We start from the raw sequence: 22,989 nt of genomic DNA, 5'->3' as shown, positions 1-22,989 counted from the left end.
CAGGCCTTGGAAGGCCCAACGGAACCGACCGGCCTCCATGTCATCCTCAGACTACAGGCGTCACTGGATGCGGATATAGAGGGCACGTGGTCAGCACAAGGCTTTCCCAGCCGTATGTCGGTTTACGAGAACGGAACCGCTACTTCTCGATCAAGGAGCTTCTCAGTTTGTCTCACAAGGGCTGAGTGCACCCCGCTTGCCAACAGCGCTCGGCAGACTGGATGGCCACCCATCCCGACAGCGCTTAGCTTCGGTGATCTGACGGGAACCGGTGTTGACACTGCGGCAAGGCCGTTGGCCATACATACGTGCATAAATGTATGGATTAATCATAATTTTTGTCTGTACAGGGTGTTATTCTTCTCTGAAATCGTCAAATGGTACTCTCCAAATTTCTTAACTGGCAAATGTATTCCCCGTTGTAGGACATTTCAAAGGAGTTAAAAGGATTAAACGTACATAAAGACCAACATAACAATCCCGTGCCACAGAGCAAAAATCTTTACGTGCAGGTTAGAGGTACAGGAGTTATGATGAGCTGCAGCTAAGCAGTGGTAGCGGGAGCTGGGGTCGAGTGAAACGTTCCAATGGAACGAGAAAATGCCGTGCGACTGGTTTCGCTGAAAACGGCGTCGCAAAGCCATGGCGAGCAGTCGCCTCGCCTCGCCTCGGCGCAGCCTTGGCGGTTTTTAAGCGTGTTTACGCTGGCACGCCAAAAGCGACAAACGGCCCCCGTGTCATCGCAGACCGCCTCCACCAGAACAAACGCTGCTTGTTGTCCCACACGCGCCCTGCTCGCGCTTCCGAAGGTCGTACTGTGGTGTACGGGAAGGTGTCGTCGGTGAGTGACGCTAGGCGGACACAACGTGACTAGGACAAAATTTCTAGATGATGTGATGAATGGCAGCTGGCTCTAAATGTAGAGAAACGTAAGTTAATGCAGGTAAGTAGCCGGCCGCTGTGGCCGAGAGGTTCTAGGCGCTTCAGTCTGGAACCGTGCGACTGCTATGGTCACAGGTTCGAATCCTGCCTCGGGCATGGATGTGTGTGATGTCCTTAGGTTAGTTAGGTTTAAGTAGTTCTAAGTCTAGCGGACTGATGACCTCAGATGTTAAGACCCAAAGTGCTTGGAGCCATTTGATTTTGAGCAGGTGAGTAGGATAAACAGTTCCATAATGTTAGAGTACAGCGTTAGTAGTGTACTGCTAGACACAGTCAAGTCGATTCAATATCCAGGCGTAACGTTGCAAAGCAATATGAAATGTAATGAGCATTTAAATATTGTAGGAGAGAAGGCGAATGGTTGACTTCGGTTTAGTGGGAGAATTTTAGGGAAGTGTGGTTCATCTGTAAAGGAGACCGCATATAGGACACAAGTGCGACCCATTGTTGAGCGCTATTTGAGTGTTTGGGATCCGCACCAGGTCGTATTAAAGGGAGACGTCGAACACTTCAGAGGCAGGCTGTTAGATATGTTAGCGGTAGGGTCGAACAACATGCAAGTATTACGGAGATGCTTCGGGAACTCGAATGGGAAGGACACGTTCTTTTCGACCACTACTGAGAAAATTTAGAGAACCAGAATTTGAGACTAACTGCAGAACGATTCCACTGCAGCCAACGCGCATTTCGCGTGAGGCTCATCAAGAGAAGATTAGAGAGATTAGGGCTCGTACGGAGACACAAGGATAGTCGTTTCTCCCTCACTCTTTCTGCGAGTGGAATAGGAAAGGAAATGGCCAGTAGTGGTACAGGGTACCCTCCGGCACGCACCATACGGTGGCTTGCAGAGTGCATATGTAGATGTAGACGAGTCAACCTCTCTCTGCTAACTGGCGCATTGCTCTCGTACGACAGTCGTCTAAAAGGAAGAAAGCTCCACTCATTTGATGACTATCTTCTTAGGAATTAGTTCAGGCCCGAAGATTGAGACCGAATCTCGTTGGTGTCCGTGGGGTATATAGACATACTAAGTAAGATCCCTATCTTTCCTTGCTGTTGTGGAACTACTGAGACCACGAACTTCGTGTCCAGCATTCCATTAAGTTGTTCAGACATATTTTCTGAGTATATTGGTTAAGGTTCAAAATGGTTCAAATGGCTCAAAGCACTATGGGACTTAACATCTGAGGTCATCAGTTCCCTAGACTTAGAAGTACTTAAACCTAACTAACCTAAGGACATCACACACATCCATGCCCGAGGCAGTATTCGAACCTGCGACGGTAGCACAGCCGCGTAGTTCCGGACTGAAGTGCCTAGAGCCGCTCGACCACAGCGGGCGGCACTGGCTAAGGGATGCGTAATCTCTGGTGTCGCATTACGGAGTAATAACGCAATTATGATTTATTCGGCTTGTTGCCGCAGTTATCTTTGTTTCTTTGAAAATACCTTCGGAACAGCGAAAACACCTGCAATATGCCATCACCAAAACATCCAGTATAACACAGATTAATGGAGCAACCTCTACACGAAACACATACACTTTTATCACAATGAGTTTAATCTGCTCTGTTAATGTATAGTGCAGAACCTAACAAATACAGAACTTGTTTTCTCACGGGTACTGTTAAAAAAATCAACCACCATGATGACGACAGTGTACAGCAGCTCTTAACGCACTAATAACATTGCCACAAAAACAGCCGCGAGGCAGAACCGAGCAGAACTGATTGCGGCTTTGAGAGCAAAGAGTAAATTGGGAATTTCTGTAGTCAAGTACCGTGAGAGAGTGGAATAATTTTGTTTTGCTAACAACACACACAGCGCTTAACGCGCGACGTTTCCACTCTTGTTGAAATATTTTCAGTTCAATACACATCCAAGGACAGAGGGGGTAAGAAGTCAAACGAAATTCATTTGCCCTGCAACTTCGCACAGATGACCACGTGTTCTCTGTATAAAAACACTGAAAATATCCCTGAATAACCTCCGAAATTTTGTCGGTGAGGTTAAGGTTAACTCTGTATGTGAGTCTGTGGAATATGGACGACTGTAAGTAGAAGCCGTGACTTGTAGTTCACCGTGGTGTTTGTGACATTATGCTTGTGAAAAAAGAAAAGAAAGCGGCGGCTAATAGTCTACTTGAAGATCCCTAGTATTGCGATTTCTGTTAACGAGCCACGCGGTGAAATATCACCATCTACAACGACACGTTATCTCATTTATGAGACATTGGGATGAGGTCCCTGATCAGTATGTACTACCTCTGCTCTCTGTCATCCAAAACGTCAACCGAACATCTTGTGGTCTAAGGCCCTCTTCCTAGCGTGCTTTATCTGTTGCTATTGATAAAATGGTTAGTAATTGATGGATATTTCCTAACGTACCATTCGTGATTTTGATAGCAACCACCGCCACAAAGAAGAGAATGTCTGACATGGAAATCACTCTATCCACAAGAAGATATCTGTAAGATGAAACCATTAAAAAACCGTAGAGTGTCAAATTCTATTGAGTATGTACATACAAAAACTGAAAAAATCACAGAACCGACAAGGAGTTGTGCAACGTAAACAAAAGTTGGAAGGTGTATTACTACAACTAAAAGATGACGTCTATGCAGATTTCGCACCAGTCGCATAGGAGTGGCGCTAGCAACGGCTCTGTGACGATGAAGACCAGGTTTGCTTTAAATACACGCTATAACGGTTACCTTTAGATTGGAAGTGGTGAGTTGATCTTGGTCAAGAATGTCTTTAAGGCAGCAAAGACGCAAATACCAACACCTCATAGAGTTTGAACGAGGTCGTGTAACAGGGCTAGGAGAAGCTGGATACTTCTGCGATGGTGCAGAAAGACTTGCAGGAAAGTAGCGACTATACATGACTGGTGCCAGCGGTGGACACGAGAATGTACGGTCGAGTGAAGACCGGACTGCGGACGGCCACGTGGCGCTAACGAGAGGGAAGACCATCCTGCCCGGCGTCTAGCTCTGGCGCATCTTACTGGATTGTTGTTGTTGTTGTTGTTGTTGTTGTGGTGGTCTTCAGTCCTGAGACAGGTTTGATGCAGCTCTCCATACTACTCTATCCTGTGCAAGCTTCTTCATCTCCCAGTACCTACTGCAACCTACATCCTTCTGAATCTGCTTAGTGTATTCATCTCTTGGTCTCACTCTACGATTTTTACCCTCCACGCTGCCCTCCAATACTAAATTGGTGATCCCTTGATGCCTCAGAACACGTCCTACCAACCGATCTCTTCTTCTGGTCAAGTTGTACAACATACTTCTCTTCTCACCAATCCTATTCAATACTTCCTCATTAGTTATGTGATCTACCCATCTAATATTCAGCATTCTTCTGTATCACCACATTTCGAAAGCTTCTATTCCCTTCTTGTCCAGACTACTTATCGTCCATGTTTCACTTCCATACATGGCTACACTCCATACAAACACTTTCAGAAACGACTTCCTGACACTTAAACCTATACTCGATGTTAACAAATTTCTCTTCTTCAGAAATTCTTTCCTTGCCATTGCCAGTCTACATTTTATATCCTCTCTACTTCGACCATCATCAGTTATTTTGCTCCCCAAATAGCAAAACTCCGTTACTACTTTAAGTGTCTCATTTCCTAATCTAATTCCCTCAGCATCACGCGACTTAATTCGACTACATTCCATTATCCTTGTTTTGCTTTTGTTGATGTTCATTTTATATCCTCCTTTCAAGACACTATCCATTCCGTTCAACTGCTCTTCCAAGTTCTTTGCTGTCTCTGACAGAATTACAATGTCATCGGCGCACCTCAAAGTTTTTATTTTTTCTCCATGGATTTTAATACCTACTCCGAATTTTTCTTTTGTTTCCTTCACTGCTTGCTCGATATAGAGATTGTATAACATCGGGGATAGGCTACAACCCTGTCTCACTCCCTTCCCAACCATTGCTTCCCTTTGATGTCCCTCGACTCTTATAACTGCCATCTAGTTTCTGTACAAATTGTAAATAGCTTTTCGCTTCCTGTATTTTACCCCTGCCACTTTCAGAATTTGAAAGAGAGTATTGCCGTCAGCATTGTCAAAAGCTTTCTCTAAGTCTACAAATGCTAGGAACGTAGGTTTGCCTTTCCTTAATCTAGCTTCTAAGATAAGTCGAAGGGTCAGTATTGCCTCACGTGTTCCAACATTTCTACGGAATCCAAACTGATCTTCCCCAAGGTCGGCTTCGACCAGTTTTTCCATTCATCTGTAACGAATTTGCGTTAGTATTATGCAGCTGTGACTTATTAAAGTGATATTTCGGTAATTTTCACATCTGTCAACACCTGCTTTCTTTGGGATTGGAATTATTACATTCTTCTTGAAGTCTGAGGGTATTTCGCCTGTCTCATACATCTTGCTCACGAGATGGTAGGGTAGTGTCAGGACTGGCTCTCCCAAGGCTGTCAATAGTTCTAATGGAATGTTGTCTACTCCTGGAGCTTTGTTTCGACCCAGGTCTTTCAGTGCTCTGTCAAACTCTTCACGCAGTATCATATCTCCCATTTCATCTTCATCTACATCCTCTTCCACTTCCATAATATTGTCCTAAAGTACATCGCCCTTGTATAGACACTCTATATACTCCTTCCAGCCGGCCGGTGTAGCAGTGCGGTTCTAGGCGCTTCAGTTTGGAACCGCGTGACCGCTACGGTCGCAGGTTCGTATCCTGCCTCGGGCATGGATGTGTGTGATGTCCTTAGGTTAGTTAGGTTTAAGTAGTTCTAAGTTCTAGGGGACTGATGACCTCAGAAGTTAAGTCCCATAGTGCTCACAGCCATTTGAACCATTTTACTCCTTCCACCTTTCTGCTTTCCCCTCTTTGCTTAGAACTGGGTTTCCATCTGAGCTCTTGATATTCATACAAGTGGTTCTCTTTTCTCCAAAGGTCTCTTTAATTTTCCTGTAGGCAGTATCTACCTTACCCTTAGTGAGATAAGACTCTACATCCTTACATTTGTCCTCTAGCCATCCCTGCTTAGCCATTTTGCACTTCCTGTCGATCTCATTTTTGAGACGTTTGTATTCCTTTTTGCCTGCTTCATTTACTGCATTTTTATATTTTCTCCTTTCATCAATTAAATTCAATATTTCTTCTGTTACCCAAGGATTTCTACTAGCCCTCGTCGTTTTACCTACTTGATCCTCTGCTGCCTTCACCACTTCATCCCTCAAAGTTACCCATTCTTCTTCTACTGTATTTCTTTCCCCCATTCTTGTCAATTGTTCCCTTATGCTCTCCCTGAAACTCTGTACAACTTCTGGTTTAGTCAGTTTATCCAGGTCCCATCTCCTTAAATTCCCACCTTTTTGCAGTTTCTTCAGTTTTAATCCACAGTTCATAGCCAACAGATTGTTGTCAGAGTCCACATCTGCCCAGGCAGCTTTCTCTTGCGTTTTTTACCCCCAATCCATATTCACCTACTACGTTTCCTTCTCTTCCTTTTCCTACTAACGAATTCCAGTCACCCATGACTATTAAATTTTCGTCTCCCTTCACTATCTGAATAATTTCTTTTATTTCATCCTACATTTCTTCAATTTCTTCGTCATCTGCAGAGCTAGTAGGCATATAAACTTGTACTACTGTGGTAGGCGTGGGCTTCGTATCTATCTTGGCCACAATAATGCGTTCACTATGCTGTTTATAGTAGCTTACCCGCATTCCTATTTTGCTATTCATTATTAAACCTACTCCTGCATTACCCCTATTTGATTTTGTGTTTATAACCCTGTAGTCACCTGACCAGAAGTCTTATTCCTCCTGCCACCGAACTTCACTAATTCCCACTATATCTAACTTTAACCTATCCATTTCCCTTTTTAAATTTTCTAACCTACCTGCCCGATTAAGGGCTCTGACATTCCACGCTCCGATCCGTAGAACGCCAGTTTTCTTTTTCCTGATAACGACGTCCTCTTGAGTAGTCCCCGCCCGGAGATCCGAATGGAGGACTATTTTACCTCTGGAATATTTTACCGAAGAGGACGCCATCATCATTTATCCATACAGTAAAGCTGCATGCCCTCGGGAAAAATTACGGCCGTAGTTTCCCCTTGCTTTCAGCCGTTCGCAGTACCAGCACAGCAAGGCCGTTTTGGTTAGTGTTACAAGGCCAGATCAGTCAACCATCTAGACTGTTGCCCCTGCAACTACTGAAAAGGCTGCTGCCCCTCTTCAGGAACCACCCGTTTGTCTGGCCTCTCAACAGATACCCCTCCGTTGTGGTTGCACCTACGATACGGCCATCTGTATCGCTGAGGCACGCAAGCCTCCCCACCAACGGCAAGGTTAATTGTTCATGGGGTAGGATCTTACTGGATATGCAGTAGCAATTTGAACAGCAGTTGGCACCACAGTAACACAACGAAGTGTTGCCAATCGAATACTTCCGCAGCTCTGAGCCAGGTGCCCTATAGCCTGCATTCCACTGATCCAAAGCACCGCCATTTCCGACTTCAGTGGTATCAAACGAGTGTTCATTGGAGGGCACAGCGGAGGTCTCTTGTGTTTCCTGATGAAAGCCTGATCTGTCTCGGTGCCAGCGATAGCCGTGTGTTAGAAAGAAGCCATTTGAGGGCCTGCAACCAACCTGTCTGCGTGCTAGACACAGTGGGCCTACACCTGGATTTACAGTCTACAGTGCGAATTCGTATGAGAGCACCATGTCTGCAAAACTACTGGTCAACCTGGTGATTCGACCTTTCGCGGTACCTTTCATGAGCAGCATTCCAGGGGGTGTTTTTCAACAGGATAACGCTCGCCCACATACCGCTGTTGTAACCCGGAATGCTCTACAGAGAGTTGACATGTTGCCTTGGCCTGCTCGATCACCAGATCTGTCTCTTTTCGAACACATATGGTACATCATCGGACGACAGCTTCAGCGTCATTCACAACCAGTATTCACCGTCCCTATACTGACCGACCAAGTGCAACAGGCAGTGAACTCCATCCCACAAACGAACATCAGGCGCCTGTACAACACAATGCATGCACTTTTGCTTGGTTGCATTCAGCATTGTGGCGGTTACATTGGTTATTAATGTAACAGCATTTCACGTTTGCAATGGCTTATTTCGTGCTTGCCTTAACCTGTGATCTTGGAGTGTTAATCACTTAAATGTGTTATCTAGACAAATGTATTCTCAGCATTCCATTACTCTACATTAATTATTTTTTGGTGTCGCAATTTGTTTCAGCCAGTGTATAAGATGTTACTGGCCAGTTCCAAGTTTCTGCAACTACAAGCTGGCCGCTGTGGCCGAACGGTTCTAGGCTCTTCAGTCCTTAACCCGCGCTGCTGCTACGGTCGCAGGTTCGAATCCTACCTCGGACATGGATGTGTGTGACGTCCGTAGGTTAGTTAGGTTATAGTTCTAAGTCTAGGGGACCTAAAGAAAAGATTGCATCGAATAACTTCAATTTTTCGTAGCGGAAAAGGGGGTAAGTCATTATAAAAAGGAGAATGTCAGTAAATCTCGCTAATTAAAAAAATGTAACAAATGAATGTGCAAAAATTTATTAGCTACGAAAAACCATAAGAGTCATAACATAGAAAATTATAGACTAGAATTAATTCTTTATTAACAGAACAAAACTTTGTAGGCCCATACAGTTTCTTTGTAAACTATGTTCATTCATTGTTTCTTCATTTCAGCTCTGTGTCTGCTTCTTAGCACTTGCTCTTATTGGTTTTGCAAGAACAGTGTCATCTTGATGACACAGTTTCTCGTTATGCATTTGTCATTTTTACAGTTTTGGCAGCTGGGAAAAAAACTGTCTAGCCTCTTCTCCGCAAAAGTCATTAGTAATAGGTTGTGAACCTACAACAAAAACACCTTCTTGTAGTTTTTTAAAAAGTAAATGCAGGTGTAGTTGTTTCAGAAATTTAAAATAAAAACTGTTTTAAGTAAATAATTCAATAAAAATGATGATAACAATAAGGATGAAACAAAAAACACTCGCCCTTATATGCATAGTCAGGTAGATAGAACTCTCCTTGAGACTGAGATTTTTCTATCGGAACCGTAAGTGGCTTGTTGATAACATGGCGATTCCAGTGGCCAAGGAATGTATTTCTATAACCCAAGAATTGGTGATGCTCTTTTGCAGCCACTAATTCTCTTACTGGTCTAGAAGGAAATATAACTGATCGAGGTGTGTAGACCAATATCTTACAAAATCCCTGTCTATTTCGACAACATGAAAACGTGAGGGTTTTGCTCTTGCACTCTCTGTTTCCTCTATCCAGTCTTTGAGCATTTCAACCCAATTTTTGTTTGTTTGATATCGGCCATGTTACGATCACATTCGAGATACAAGTGGCCACGGATTGGAAAAGTCATTTTCACGTGCTCAAGTCTCTTGACGTAATGAACGATGTAATGCAGCAATAGTCCAATTCTTGTTCTGCCCCCAGCAAGAGTCTGAAAATACATCTAATTTTCTAACACAGGGATCAAGAATTGTCGTCACAAATAAAACAAAAAGAAAGAGACCTCGTTAGACCCTTTGTAGGCTACTGTTTCATCATACACGAAGAAGTATGATTCATCGGTTGACAATATATGAATATTAAACATGCACAATGTTAACTGTCTCTCGTAGTACACGTCGTTAGTTGTGATGTTAGGGGTAGGTAAGTTCTTTTGGAAACCCAAGTAATACTTTCACATTCTTTTGATGCCCTGCTGTTTGCTTTAGAACTTCTTTTACGAATATAAAATATGTCAGATTTTAATAAGGGAAGTTTTTTCACCGTTGACAGTTGATTGATTTCTTTTTCTGCATTCGCCCTTTCTGAGCTATTTTCTGGGTACAATTTCAAAGTATGTTCAACAACTCGAATTTCGGCAGCATGCGTATCACAGTAACTACAAGTGTCCATTCAAGGGGACCCGAAACCGACTTTAAATTCTGTATTGAAAACAAGTCTATATTTTTCATACGACACAGACTGAGTAGGGTATGATTTCTTAAATGACACACATCTTACTGATTTTTATATCTGGTGGGAGATACACTTCTTTAGAGGTTTTCAAGCTGTAATGGCTTCGGTCACCTTTAAATGAATTAATGTCTTGGCGAACTGCATCAAATGCCTCCGATGTCACACGATGTTTCCGATTAGAATATTGGCCTCGACCGTACTTAGGACTCACACCTTTCTTCAGATAACGCTGTATTACTTTTAATTTTTTAGATATTCCATGAAAAGATGTAAAGGCTTAAGAACAAACATTTACTTCAGTGACAGAATTCTCCCTCTTCACTCATAGCGATATGGATAACTGTTGTCACGAAATTTAGCTTCATTTTCTGGTTGCCTAGGTCTCCTTTGCGATATACTAGTTACATTAATTAGGCCTGCCAAGTAAGCATTCTGCTCATTTACAGTCATTTTGTTATAATTAGGTATAATATACCCACGTTCCGCGTCAGTGGTACTCTGAAAACATTTCAATCTGGAACACTTACAATCTAGCCCTAATTCAATGGGTGGACGATAAAAGTTTTTTCTCACGTCGGAAAGTCGACCTGTTCTCTTCCTTTTCTTCGTTGAATGTGACAGTTGGCTGAAGGTAATACTTTCCTCACCTTCATTTTCCATATTCACTTCCACAGTTCAGTTAAAACGTAAAACAAACTAAACAATTGACTCAACACACAAAGCACTAACTTAACCTCTCCAACAGCACGTACTCAACACCTGATAATCATAAACAATGGAACGTAAACAATAACTGCGAACAGTGCTGCCAACTGACCAAGTCGCTTTTGCTTAGTTTCACACTGACTTACCTACTTTTTCCCTTGGACGCTATATTTTGAAACGGCTGTAACTTTGAGACTATCCCCCTCCTTTCCATGAAATAGAAACTGATAAAAGCAGCTTGTTGAAAGCTTTCTGAAACTGTAATAACCTAAAATTTCATTTTTTTTTACGTAATCCCTTTTTCCAGTGGACTCTTCAATTGTAATATGGGAAGTATAACAATGTTTACTGAATGGTTTACCTTTCTGCTGTGTTTGGCATTGCAATTGCACGCCTTTGAAAATATCCATAGGCCGGTAATGTCATATATACAGGGCGGTCAGAAACACTGGAAAGCTTGTAAGGTTGTTGCAGGGTAGGTTGCGCTGAGAAATAAATGTTAAGAGAAAAATTCGATACGTTACGCCGTTTTTTAATTAATTAGCACTGAAGTTAGCCGTTCCGCTCGCAAATTGGAGCTGCCGCCAGATTCACTTAGTTGTTCTCAATGCTTAGGAGATAACACACGAGACTGCTCAGCCTTTGCTCGCTTTCGATCCTCGATACCGTTCCGTATCCAGCTTTTGTATCGCTCTGCTATTCGGTTGTAGGAAACCAAACGAAAGGAAGAATATGTTTGGCGAGACCGTCTCTGGCAGTCCGCTCGTAGTTGTGGGTGCAACGGCCTGATTGGCTGACGTCAATGCTAATTAACTCGGAAACGGCGCAACGTATCGAATCTTTTTTTAACAATTATTTCTCAGCAAAATCTAATCTGCATCTACGTTACAAGGAGTGTACATGGTGCAATTAAGATCGTCTTGCATATCAGAATTTGACAGACTTCAGTGTTTTTTTTATTTTTTAAAAAATTGTTTCATCATTTAGAAATTACATCGCGCTGCAGACCAACACGTGAAGAAATTTAGGCACTGTTGATTTTAGCAAGATGGCGCGTCACACTAATGAGAAATGTTAATGTTTGGAGAGACATTTTTGATGTATCACTGCAATGCCATATATATGGAATCAGTTACAGTGTTCTACCATCACGTTCATTATTGTCGATAGATGTAGTATGCATTATCACAAAAAACAAAAGTTGGTTCCATGGTTTTCCATTGATACTACGCTAGTCCTTACGATTTCTTCAAGAGAACAATGCGTGATTGCCCACAACGTCACTGTGTTCAGAGAAGAGAACAAGGATTTAGTCAGTCATGTACCGGCACAGGCTGAAGGCAGAATTGCTTTAGGGTTTCACTTCCGCAAATGCAGAAAAACAACGTGGCAGAGCCTGTAAATACTGCTACAGTCGTAAAGTTATTTCATTTAGAACACGACCCGTTTCGGGCTCTTATACGCCCATCTTCAGGTATTGTGACCCCGAACGCCGCTGGGGACTTGTACACGATTCGGTGTTTTACCATCGAGACTGTGCTCTGCGCTCGTTAATAATACATCGAGTCCTGTACTAGTCCACCGCGGCGCACGGTGTTACTAATAACACCTGAAGATGGGCCTATAAGAGCCCGAAACCGGTCGAGTTCTTAATGAAAGAACCTTACGACTGTAGCGGTATTTTCAGTCTCTGGTATAGTGCTTAGTTGCGTATGTTCTTCCAACAGGTTTGTTTGTAAAAATTGTGGCTTTTTAGATTTGTGGCTGATCATAACACAGTGATCTCAATATGTTGGTTGTGAAATGTGCGAATCTGGGGAACAGAGAATCTTCCGTTATCGTGTAGCACATTTGAGAGACACTAACATTTAAAGTGTCCTGTGCAGTCTCATGGTTCAAAGTTTACGGTCCCTTTTTCTTCTGCAAAAAGACCGTTAAAGAAACGTATATCTGGACAAGCTGAAAAATTGGTTCATGCCACAAATGGAGACTGAAAGCGTGGGCTTCATCTACCAACGGGATGGTCCTCCACCCCACTTCCATGACGATGTTCGTGAATTCTTAAACAGGAAATTGAGAAACCGATAGATAGGTTGATGATCAGCAATTCACGTCATGGCATCCACGCTCTCCCGACCTAGCCCCTTGCGACTTTTGTGTGTTGTTTTGTGAAAGATTACGCCTCACCTACCTACAAACCCACCAGAACTGCGAGATCACATCAAGAGCGCTTTTGAACAAATTGATAGGGACATGCTGCACCTAACGTGGGAAGAAGTTGATTACCGGCTTGATATATACAGAATCAGTAGGGGGAACATACGGAGTACTTTTAATACGTGAAAAAAACTTTTAGTTTTTATATGTGTATACAAAGGCCCGTGACAATAAGTCAAATAATATAGCTACAACAAATCTGTGAAATCGCTTCAATCGTTTATAGTAACCTTGCATATGAAAGCTCCATTGGGAAGCTAAATCAGAGGGATCTTTTAACTGTCAGACCTCTGAGGTAGAGCTGTAAGATACGGAACGTACATCTTCAAGCCATCTAAAACCGCTGAATTGCCCTACGGTTAACAAAAAGTAGGAATTTATTGAAAATAATGAGAAGGTTCAGAAAGAACAGCAAATGTGTAAGAGAAAATGGAATGGAGATGGCTTGTGCATGAAACCAGTCGCACTGACGGAGGATGGACTAAGGAATTTTCTTTAAATTTTCGTAAATTTATCTTAGACCTTTCGATTATTTAACCAAGGTTCATCTGTTTTTCATTTCGAAGTCCACCGATAAAATTTCGGTGACTGCTCAGGGATATTTTTTGAATATTTTGGTATAGGAGACTCATGGTCTCCAGTGGCTCTTTACAGAGTAGTTGAATTTGGTATGATTTCTTACGTCCACTTACATTTGTGGTTGTACTGCACCGAAAATATCTGCACAGCAGTGCAAATTTTGGTTGGATAGTTGGCTAGAGACGTTAAAATAGTAAACTGCGAGTCATCAATAAACAATACAAATGTCGCTGCTGTGCGGTGTGTGTCCCGTTTGGGAGTAAACTGTTTCCAATCCGTCACGGTGCCTGCTGTTAACATCTGACCACTTTACTCTTCGCCCTCAGGCTTGCATTCAGTACTGCTCACTTCTGTCTCCGGATTGTTTTCAAGGCGGCGTTAGTATAACGCTTACACTTGTACACACTAGTATGGACAGGTTGACTGATGAGAGACTTGGCCGATACGCTCCTCTTGCACGGGTTCACTGAACGCAGTGGAACAGTGGCACTACGACTTTATGCCGAGTTGTTCTCGTAGCGACGGCAACCACATCACAGCACTTTTGCTACTGTTTCGTCTGAGGATTGTTTGGGAACTCTGTGTTTTGTCTTATAGGTTTTGGTGAGTGAACATTACAGGGTACTTCACTGTCGTGAGGCCTTTTCATACAGACGAAGGTAAATGGGGTGCCAAATCTAAAACATCGTAATGACGTTATTATTCTGAAACAAGCCCCTGAATACCACGGGTCATTTATACGAACATAGTCAGGAACGCATAGGCAACCAGTAGTTGCATACGTAAAGCCCACTACCGTGGGGTAGCCGCGTGGTCTCAGGCGTATTGTCACGGTTCGCGCGGCTCCCCCCGTCGGAGATTCGAGTCCTCCCTCGGGCATGGGTATGTGTGTTGTCCTTAGCGTAACTTAGGTTAAGTTAGTTTAATTAATGTAGAAGTCTAGGGACCGATGACCTGAGCATTTTGGACCCATAGTCCTTACCACAAATTTCCAATTTTCCCACTATCGTGGTCAAGGCGGGACTCGAAGCTACTACCTCGATTTCACTGGGCACCGACCATACTTCTAGACAATGGATGCCAAGCTAATTGTTGGGTTGAGTCTTCGTGACAAAAAGCAACCAACAACCCAACGCCTAGACCCATTGGAATTTGCTAAAATGACATAACGAACTTTGTTTTGAAAGCTGAAGATCTTCGTAATAGGGGCGAGGGATATTATTCAGCAATGTGCGAAATGATGGCTTGTATCGCAGGTCCACTGGAGGCTACGTCTGCACCCTGCAAGCCACGGTGCGTTTGGCAGAGGTTATGTGGTGAACCAGATCCATTTCCCAAGCTTTATGTTCCATTCGCGTGAAGAAAGGTTGCTGGCATCCCTACCTCTTTGTATGAATATTACACACAGATTACTCTTTAAGCCTGTCCCGAACGGCCAACTGCTGTCTACAAGGCAGTACGAGGAGCTATCTATGACCGTCGGAATTGTGAGCAGCGTGTTACCATTTTCTCCCCCAGTTATTTCCAGTAGCTGATTCCTGATGGTGCCGCTGCTTCTTTATTCAAGTGGCTCCTCATCTGGTCTCACGAGGCTGAGTGGACCCCGTGCCAGACCTTCCTACATCAGAAAAACCGAGAAGCTACCGGGAATAGACCACGGGTGCTCTCGCACCGAAGGCAGCGACGCTAATCATTCGGATACGTTGTGCGAAATGCTACAAATTTTCCCTCTTGATCATTACGAGTGATGTACGCTGCAGCAAGTGGTACACTGACGTGGCAAACATCATGGCATAGCGACATCCACACATACTGAAGGCGGCAGTATTGCGTGTACAAAGTACGTATAAAAGGGCAGTGCATTGGCGGAGCTGTCAAACCCGAAAAGGTTTCTGACGACTACGGTCGTACGACGGCAATTAACAGCGGAAAACGTTAGAGAATTCAATATTCCGAGATCTCCAGTGACATGAGTGTGCCCAGAATACCAAATTTCAGGCATTACCTCACACCGCGAACAACGCAGTGGGCGACGGCCTTCACTAAACGACCGAGAGCAGCAGCGTTTGCGTGGAGTCGTCAGTGCTAACAGACAAGCGACACTACGTGTAATAACTGCAGAAATCAACGTGCGACGTACGGGGAACGTATCCGTTGTGACAGTGCAGCGTAATTTGGCGTTAATGAGCTATGGCAGCAGATGACCGACATGAGTGCCTTTGTTAACAGCATGACATCGGCTGCTGCTCCTCTCCTAGGCTCGTGACCATATCAGTTCGACCCTAGGCGACTGTAAAACGTGGCCTCGGGTTTCAACTGGTAAGAGCTGCTGGTAGGGTTCGAGTGTAGCGCAGACCCGACGAAGATATGGACCCAGGATGTCAACAAGGCACTGTCCAAGCTCGTGGTGATTCTATAATGGTGTGGGTTGTGTTTACATGGAATGAACTGATCATGGACTGGAAATTATTATATTCAGGTACTTGGAGACCATTTTCAGCCATTCGCGGCCTCATGTTCCCAAACAACGATGGAATTTTTATGGATGATATTGCGCCGTGTCACTGGACAATAATAGTTTGCGACTGGTTTGAAGAAAATTCTGAACAATTGGAGGGAATGATTTGACCACCCATATCGGCCAACATGAATTACATCGAACATTTATGAGACACAGTCGAGAGGTCAGCTGGTGCACAAAGTCCTGCACCGGCAACACTTCCGCAATTATGGGCGGCTATAGAGGCAGCATGGCTCAGTATTTCTACAGGGGACTTCCAACGGTTTGTTGAGTCCATGGCATGTCTAGCTGCTGCACTACGTCGGGCAGAAGGAGGTCCGACACGGTATTAGGAGGTATCCCATGCTTATGTCACCTCAGTGTTTGTTTCTTGACTCGCATTTGGAAGCCAGGTGTTGAACCTGTAAGAGTAAAGCTATATGCGGTGATTAGCGCCTTTCTTGTAGTGCCTTCCGTTTGAGTTTGTAGAGGATGTCTGTGACGCTGTCACGCTGACTAAACAAGCCCGCGACAAGGCGCCCTGGCTTTTACTGAGTCTCCCCTGTCTCCTTTGACGAAACCGCAGCGCATTGATGACTGCACTGCTCCACACTCAGTCAATCCAGCCGAATAGAAGCATGGTGCTACAACAACCGCTTAGTGCAATTAACGATCCCGCGTCACTTCCTTGCTGACATTCTCGCAGGCAACAACAACTTACCTGCATTCTTTATAGAACTAAGTATGTATGGCGTAGGTATGAATCATACACACAAACCTTCCTCGTGAAACGGTCTTCTGCTTTTTCTTGTGTCTTTGCCGGTGTGGCTATTAACGGATTTGGCACGTACTAGTCAAAATAGAATCAAATTCCTGACATTAACCTCCAGGTACTGACAGTAAAATACGGCGGGGGATTTCAATTCATCCAAATGGTAAGAAATTTTTGCAAATTATATACTCAAATCTTCTTCTTCAGTCTGTCTATCTGTTAGTGATCATGGCGATGTATATCGTAACTAGGTAGGTGCGTGAGAAACAGCGTGCTGTAATTGAGTTTCGAATCCGAGGAGTTGGTCCACACTTGAAAAATCCTCTTCTTCAGCGTGACAACGCCAGATGAGGCAACAATTCGACGCCTTGGATTCACTGTCATCTGTCACCCTCCATACAATCCCGACTTGGCTCCATCCGATTTTCATCTGTTTTCGAAACTTGAAGAACGTCTTCGAGGACTTCGCTTTCATAGTGATGAAGCGGTGCATGCAAAGGTGAGATCGTGGCACCGGCAACAATCATCCTACAGTGACGGTATCAGCAAACTGACTTCTCGTTGAGAGAAATTTGTTCGGCGCCATGGTAACTTTGTTGATGAATAAATATGCAGACATAAAGAATAAAGATGTAGAATGTTAATAACGTTTGTTTTATTGAAATAGATTTAAGAATTTTCACAGCATGCCCTCGTAGATCCTGATGATCAGTGCTCACAAACAACAGAACCATAACAGTGATTCAAGGCAAAACTGGTACTAATTGTTTATACCCTGTTACTTTTGGAAAAATATTAGCAGAGTGACTTTCTTAAAGCACCGTTATAAGACTGAACACTCTCTGGAACATGAGCAAATCGACATCTGAAAATCTTTAATCTAGCACCATAGTCACATCAGTAAATGTTTTTCATGACAAAGAACCCATGTTCGGAAAGCTAGGTTAAAAGAAGAGGAGGCACTCAATGAATTTCATTTTTGAATACAGTTATGGATTACTATATATTTTAATACTCGTAAGAATTATCTTTTTTGAACGCAAGAAAAAGCTGTTTTCCATGAGAAGTGACTACTCACAAGGTTAATCAATGAAGAAAAATTAATAAAACATTTTAAAGAATTTGCACTCGAAATTTGGAAATACACGGGAAGGAAAAAAGGCACCACTTGCAGAAAAACAAATGATTACAATCCCAGAAAAATGGGTTGATTTATATAGGAGAAAGAGCTATAGAAACTGAGCATGTCATAAACACGTTGGTCCACTTCCGGCTTCTATGGAAGCAGTTGTTCGACTTGGGATGGATTGACAGAGTTACTGGATGTCCTCCTGAGGGATATCGTCCCACATTCTGTCCAACTGAAGCTTTGTAACGTTAAAAATCCGAGTTAGTTAGAGGGTCCAATGCTCCAGATGCTTTCAGTTTGGGGGAGAACCGAAGAGATAGTTTGCCAAGCACGAAGACAACCAGGAGAAACTCTCGCCGTGTCTGGGCAGCCATTATATTGCTTAAATGCAAGCCCAGGATGGCTTGCTGTGAAGGGAAACAAAACGGGGCATAGAATATCGTCGACGTACCTCTGTGCTGTGAGGATGCCGTGGATGACAAGAAAAGGTGTCCTACTAAGGAAACAAATGGCACACCAGGCCATCATTCTTGGTTAACGGGACGTGTGACGGACAACATTCAGGCTGGTATCCCACCGCTGTCTGGGCCTTTCTCCAGATACATATTCGGCTTGGAATCGCATTGACTAGAGCAGAATTGTCTTTAGTGACGAGTCCTCCTTCAAATTGATCCACGATGACCACCGAAGACGTGTAGGTGAAAGTCTCTCGTCTTACGGACCGACGACCAGAGGTGATGGCCTGGAGTGCCATTTGTTTTCATAGCAGGACACATTTGTCATCTGCGGCACCCTTACAGCGCAGCGGTTCGTCGACGGTATTCTATGCCTCGTTTTTCTGCTCTCCAAGCAGCTCAGTATTTTGACAGTATAACGCGCCAATTGACCAGGAGGACATCCAAAAACGGCAATTGACGGGCATAGTCCGGTGGAGCTTGTCCATGGCTGGCAGCTGCGGACCCTGCTCCATTTGCTGATGGCGTCACCCTCCCACCCCGCTCGCGACCCTTTTAGCGTTACGTCTCAATTGCATAAAAATTTTCAGTTCACTTGCCGCGTGAAATTCGGATAAAATGCCAAGCTTTTGATGATACCAACCATCGTTTTCGTCAGGGACTAAAACTCACTATCTTGGACTGGCAAGGTTCCGTCTTTTATACCCACAGAAAGGCATCCAACTGGCTGGATTACGTCATGATGGCGCGTACGGAGGTGGTGCGCTCTATGTCTACCGATTCTTCTCGCGCTCTTTATCTGGCGATGCTTGTAGCGCTATCCATTGCACCAGGCGGTGAACTGCGATAAGTATTCTGTGTTTTCTCCTTGTCAAGTACACGCTTCCATGCGTTGCTAAGCGCATAGCCGGGGACTCTGTTGAAGTTGTTTTCAGACAGTCTGAGTTCACGAAAGTCATTTTTAGTACCTGACGAAGATGGTGGTGTCATCGAAAGCTTACAGTTTTATCCGAATTTGACGCAGCAAGTGAAATGAGAAATTTTTATGCAGGGAATCCGCCGAACTCAATTAATGCCAAGCCGAATAACTGCTTACATAAGGGCCAGCGGTGGACCAACGTGTTATTGACTTTCTCTTGAATAAATGTCCGCCCCGATAGCTGAGTGATCAGCGTGACGGATTGCCGGCCGACGGGCCCGGGTTCGATTCCCGGCTGGGTCGGAGATTTTCTCCGCTCAGGGACTGGGTGTTGTGTTGTCTTCATCATCATATCATCCCCATGGGGCGCGCAGGTCGCCTAATTTGGTGTAGAATGTAATAAGACCTGCACCAAGGCGGCCGGACTTGCCCCGCAAGGGGCCTCCCGGACAATGACGCCAAACGCTCATTTCCATTTCTTGAATAAATCATCCAATTTTTCTGAAATTGTTATCATTTGTTTGTCTGTACATCTACATCACATCTACCGATTTCTACCGCATTGAGGTAACTCCTTGCTGGTGCGTCTTTTTTTGTCTTAGAGCAAATAACATTTGCAAATGTCTACGGTGTGTGCATGTTGAATGCCGCGACCGTACTGCAAATGTAGACTCGCGTCGATGTGTGCCGCTATTGGAAACAATGTGTTGAGGACGAGGGCGATACTTGGCGGCAAAACATCACTGCTGGATGAAACATGGGTGTACTGCTATGACGCAGAGATGAAGCCGAGCAGCCCAGAATGGGTGCAACGTGGTCAACACCCACCACAAAAGGCACGAGCGCTGAAGTCAGCCAACAAGGCCATGGTAATCACTTTTTCTGATTGGTGTACACTCACACAGTTCCAATTCACACTACAGTCACTGCAGATTACTATAAGAACGTTCTGAAGGAGCCGGCCGAAGTGGCCGAGCGGTTCTAGGCGCTACAGTCTGGAACCGCGCGACCGCTACGGTCGCAGGTTCGAATCCTGCCTCGGGCATGGATGTATGTGATGTCCTTAGGTTAGTTAGGTTTAAGTAGTTCTAAGTTCTAGGGGACTGATGACCTCAGCAGTTAAGTCCCATAGTGCTCAGAGCCATTTCAACCGTTCTGAAGGAATTCGTAAAGAAACACATCGCCAGAAAACGAAGGAACCTCATTGGCCAACGGAAGCTCATCACGCCACATGTTAGTAATGTTGTTATCGAGTTTCTGGCATAGAAACGCATCGCTTCTGAACACCGCCCGCCTTATAGTCCGGACATGGCTCTGTGTGACTTTTTCCTTAATCCGACGGCCAAAACTGATCTCAAGTGATGTCGGTTCGACGTCAAGACCAAGGCTGGAAAGCTTTAGAGGCGACCCTGAATGGTTTCCTGCACGTCTTCCAAGAATGGCAAACGGGGTGCGACAAATGCTTTGCATCGAAGAGGGAGTGCGAAGTATGTTGACCGGGACAAAAGTCTGTATGAGCGATGTTTTACATTAAATTGTTGTATGAGCATTAGTGCCAGACATTACTGAACACCCCTCGTATAAGCGCTAATCATAATCAAAATCCAGCCGACTTCTTTCTCACTCACGAAACCAGTGTCATAAGGTCGTCGTGGAAACGTCACTCTCCTCATTAACGGTTGTCGAAGCACCGTGGTACTCCTCTACATCCAATTCTTCTCTTATATATATATATATATAAACTAAACTCTGCCCGAACAGGCTATGAAGGCCCAACGGTACCGACCGGCCGCCGTGTCGTCCACAGCCCACATTCATCACTGGATGGAGGGGCATGTGATCAGCACACCGCTCGCCCGGTCGTATGTCAGTTTACGAGACCGGAGCCGCCACTCCTCAATCAAGTAGCTTCTCAACTTGCCTCACAAGGGCTGAGTGCATCCCACTTGCCAACAGCGCTCGGCAGACCGAATGGTCACCCATCCAAGTGCTAGCCCAGCCCGACATTGCTTAACTTCGGTGATCTGACGGGAACCGGCGTTACCACTGCGGCAAGGCCGTTGGCTCTTCTCTTATATAATAGCCTAGAATCACGGCACAAAAATATCTTCGACACGAGCTCCTCTCGAACCGTAGCTTGTTACAGCCTGAAGATTCTTCATTATTCCCATTTTCGACAGCGTGCTTTGCACGTCTACATCAGTGCGAAAAACTGTCCTTTCATTTCTCCTACTTCCATGTTCCAAACTTGTGTAATTTCCGCTTTGGCGCCACTAGGAATTTTTTGTAATAGACTCGCACCAGGCTGGTTGCTTCTGGTGCCAACAGAAATATGCAGTCAGACAAAGAACTGATTAAAATATAATTCCTGATTGTTTTCTTAATTATAAGTCAGAATTAATAACAGTTAAGATTTGAAGCAGAGTAAATTTCTGGTTACAAATACACAAAAGAGTAATGTTGGGCAGCGCTGGCATATTTGGCACAGCTTTCAGATTACCATCCGCACATTTCATCTTCATTAGTTATGGCAAAAATGGTTCAAATGGCTCTGAGCACTATGGGACTTAACATCTGTGGTCATCAGTCCCCTATAACTTAGAACTACTTAATCCTAACTAACCTAAGGACATCACACACATCCAAGCCCGAGGCAGGATTCGAACCTGCGACCGTAGCAGTCGCGCGGCTCCGGACTGAGCGCCTAGAACCGCTAGACCACCGCGGCCGGCATTAGTTATCCTACATGATTTATGGCGAATATAGGAATCATGTTTGAAACAGGAAGATAGTCAACCTTTTTATTAGAATGATTCCATGATACCTCCAGTTGTTAATTTTTGTTTTATTTTCACACCGTTTTACAATTTCAGCCTTAGGTCATTTTGAAGTACCTAAATACACTTGCTAGGTCTCTGGTCATAAACAACTGCTATGTCATAATTGGCAGTTATCGGAAGACGTTGGCATAAATTCTTAGTAACAACACTTTCCGCTAAATTTTCAATATTTGAACCCGCAGATATTTATTATCAAAGAGCTAACAAATGCATCTAGATACCTGAAATTGCGTAAGGTCGAAACTGCACAACAGTAGGTAAGAAAAATATAAAAATTAACAGTTGCATGCATTATGGAATCATTCAAAAAATTCGTAGCAACTGTGCAACTGTCAACCCAGGATTAAAGAAAAACACTCGATTTAGTTATTTATTGCTGTCCAGTCGCAAAACTTGGTACCACGTTTCTAATGAGGACTAAGTTGACAGAAAATTAAACTCAGACGTCACTTCCTTCGTTTGCGAACAGAATTCTTCAGTGGGCTGAGAGTCCGCTGTTTGGTAACTTACGAACTACTCGTACTGCAAGACCAAAATAAACGTTAGACGTGTAGCAGATATCCAGTGGAATTACTCTCCCTGTGAGTAATGCTGTGCCTTTGAAGCCAGGGTCGTGGTAATCAAATACGCATCAGTGACGGTTCGTAGCCATCGCTTTAGCAAGACTTTGTATCTGCGATACGCCTGTGCTTGCGAATTTTCCCGACGCTGCGGTCTGGCGCCCGTATTAATAGCGCGCTCCGCGTCAGATTTTGCCACAGACACGGTAGCGTCGTAGCTGTTTACGTTCGCCGCGTCTAAGAACAACAAACGCGATAGACTTGGCTTGTTTAGGACAAACACTCTTTTTCTCTCCGAAATCTGCTGACACTGCACCCTATTTGTTTCCTTCTGCCTTCATCCGCCGAATGATACCTGCTAGCCTGCTGAA

The 22,989-nt window shown here is 44.1% G+C and overlaps 1 protein-coding gene and 1 pseudogene across 1 annotated transcript in view; both read right to left on the bottom strand.

The window, feature by feature from the left end:
• LOC124596513 (phospholipid-transporting ATPase IF-like) overlaps nucleotides 1-22,989 on the bottom strand; it is a 643,086-nt gene that overhangs the window by 400,410 nt on the left and 219,687 nt on the right. The gene's annotated exons all lie outside the window — the stretch shown is intronic.
• Nucleotides 21,166-21,283, bottom strand: LOC124597526 (annotated as a pseudogene).

The sequence above is a fragment of the Schistocerca americana genome, chromosome 2, assembly GCF_021461395.2.
Source record: "Schistocerca americana isolate TAMUIC-IGC-003095 chromosome 2, iqSchAmer2.1, whole genome shotgun sequence".
Classification (NCBI taxonomy): domain Eukaryota; kingdom Metazoa; phylum Arthropoda; class Insecta; order Orthoptera; family Acrididae; genus Schistocerca; species Schistocerca americana.
This window is presented reverse-complemented; position numbering and strand designations above follow the sequence as displayed.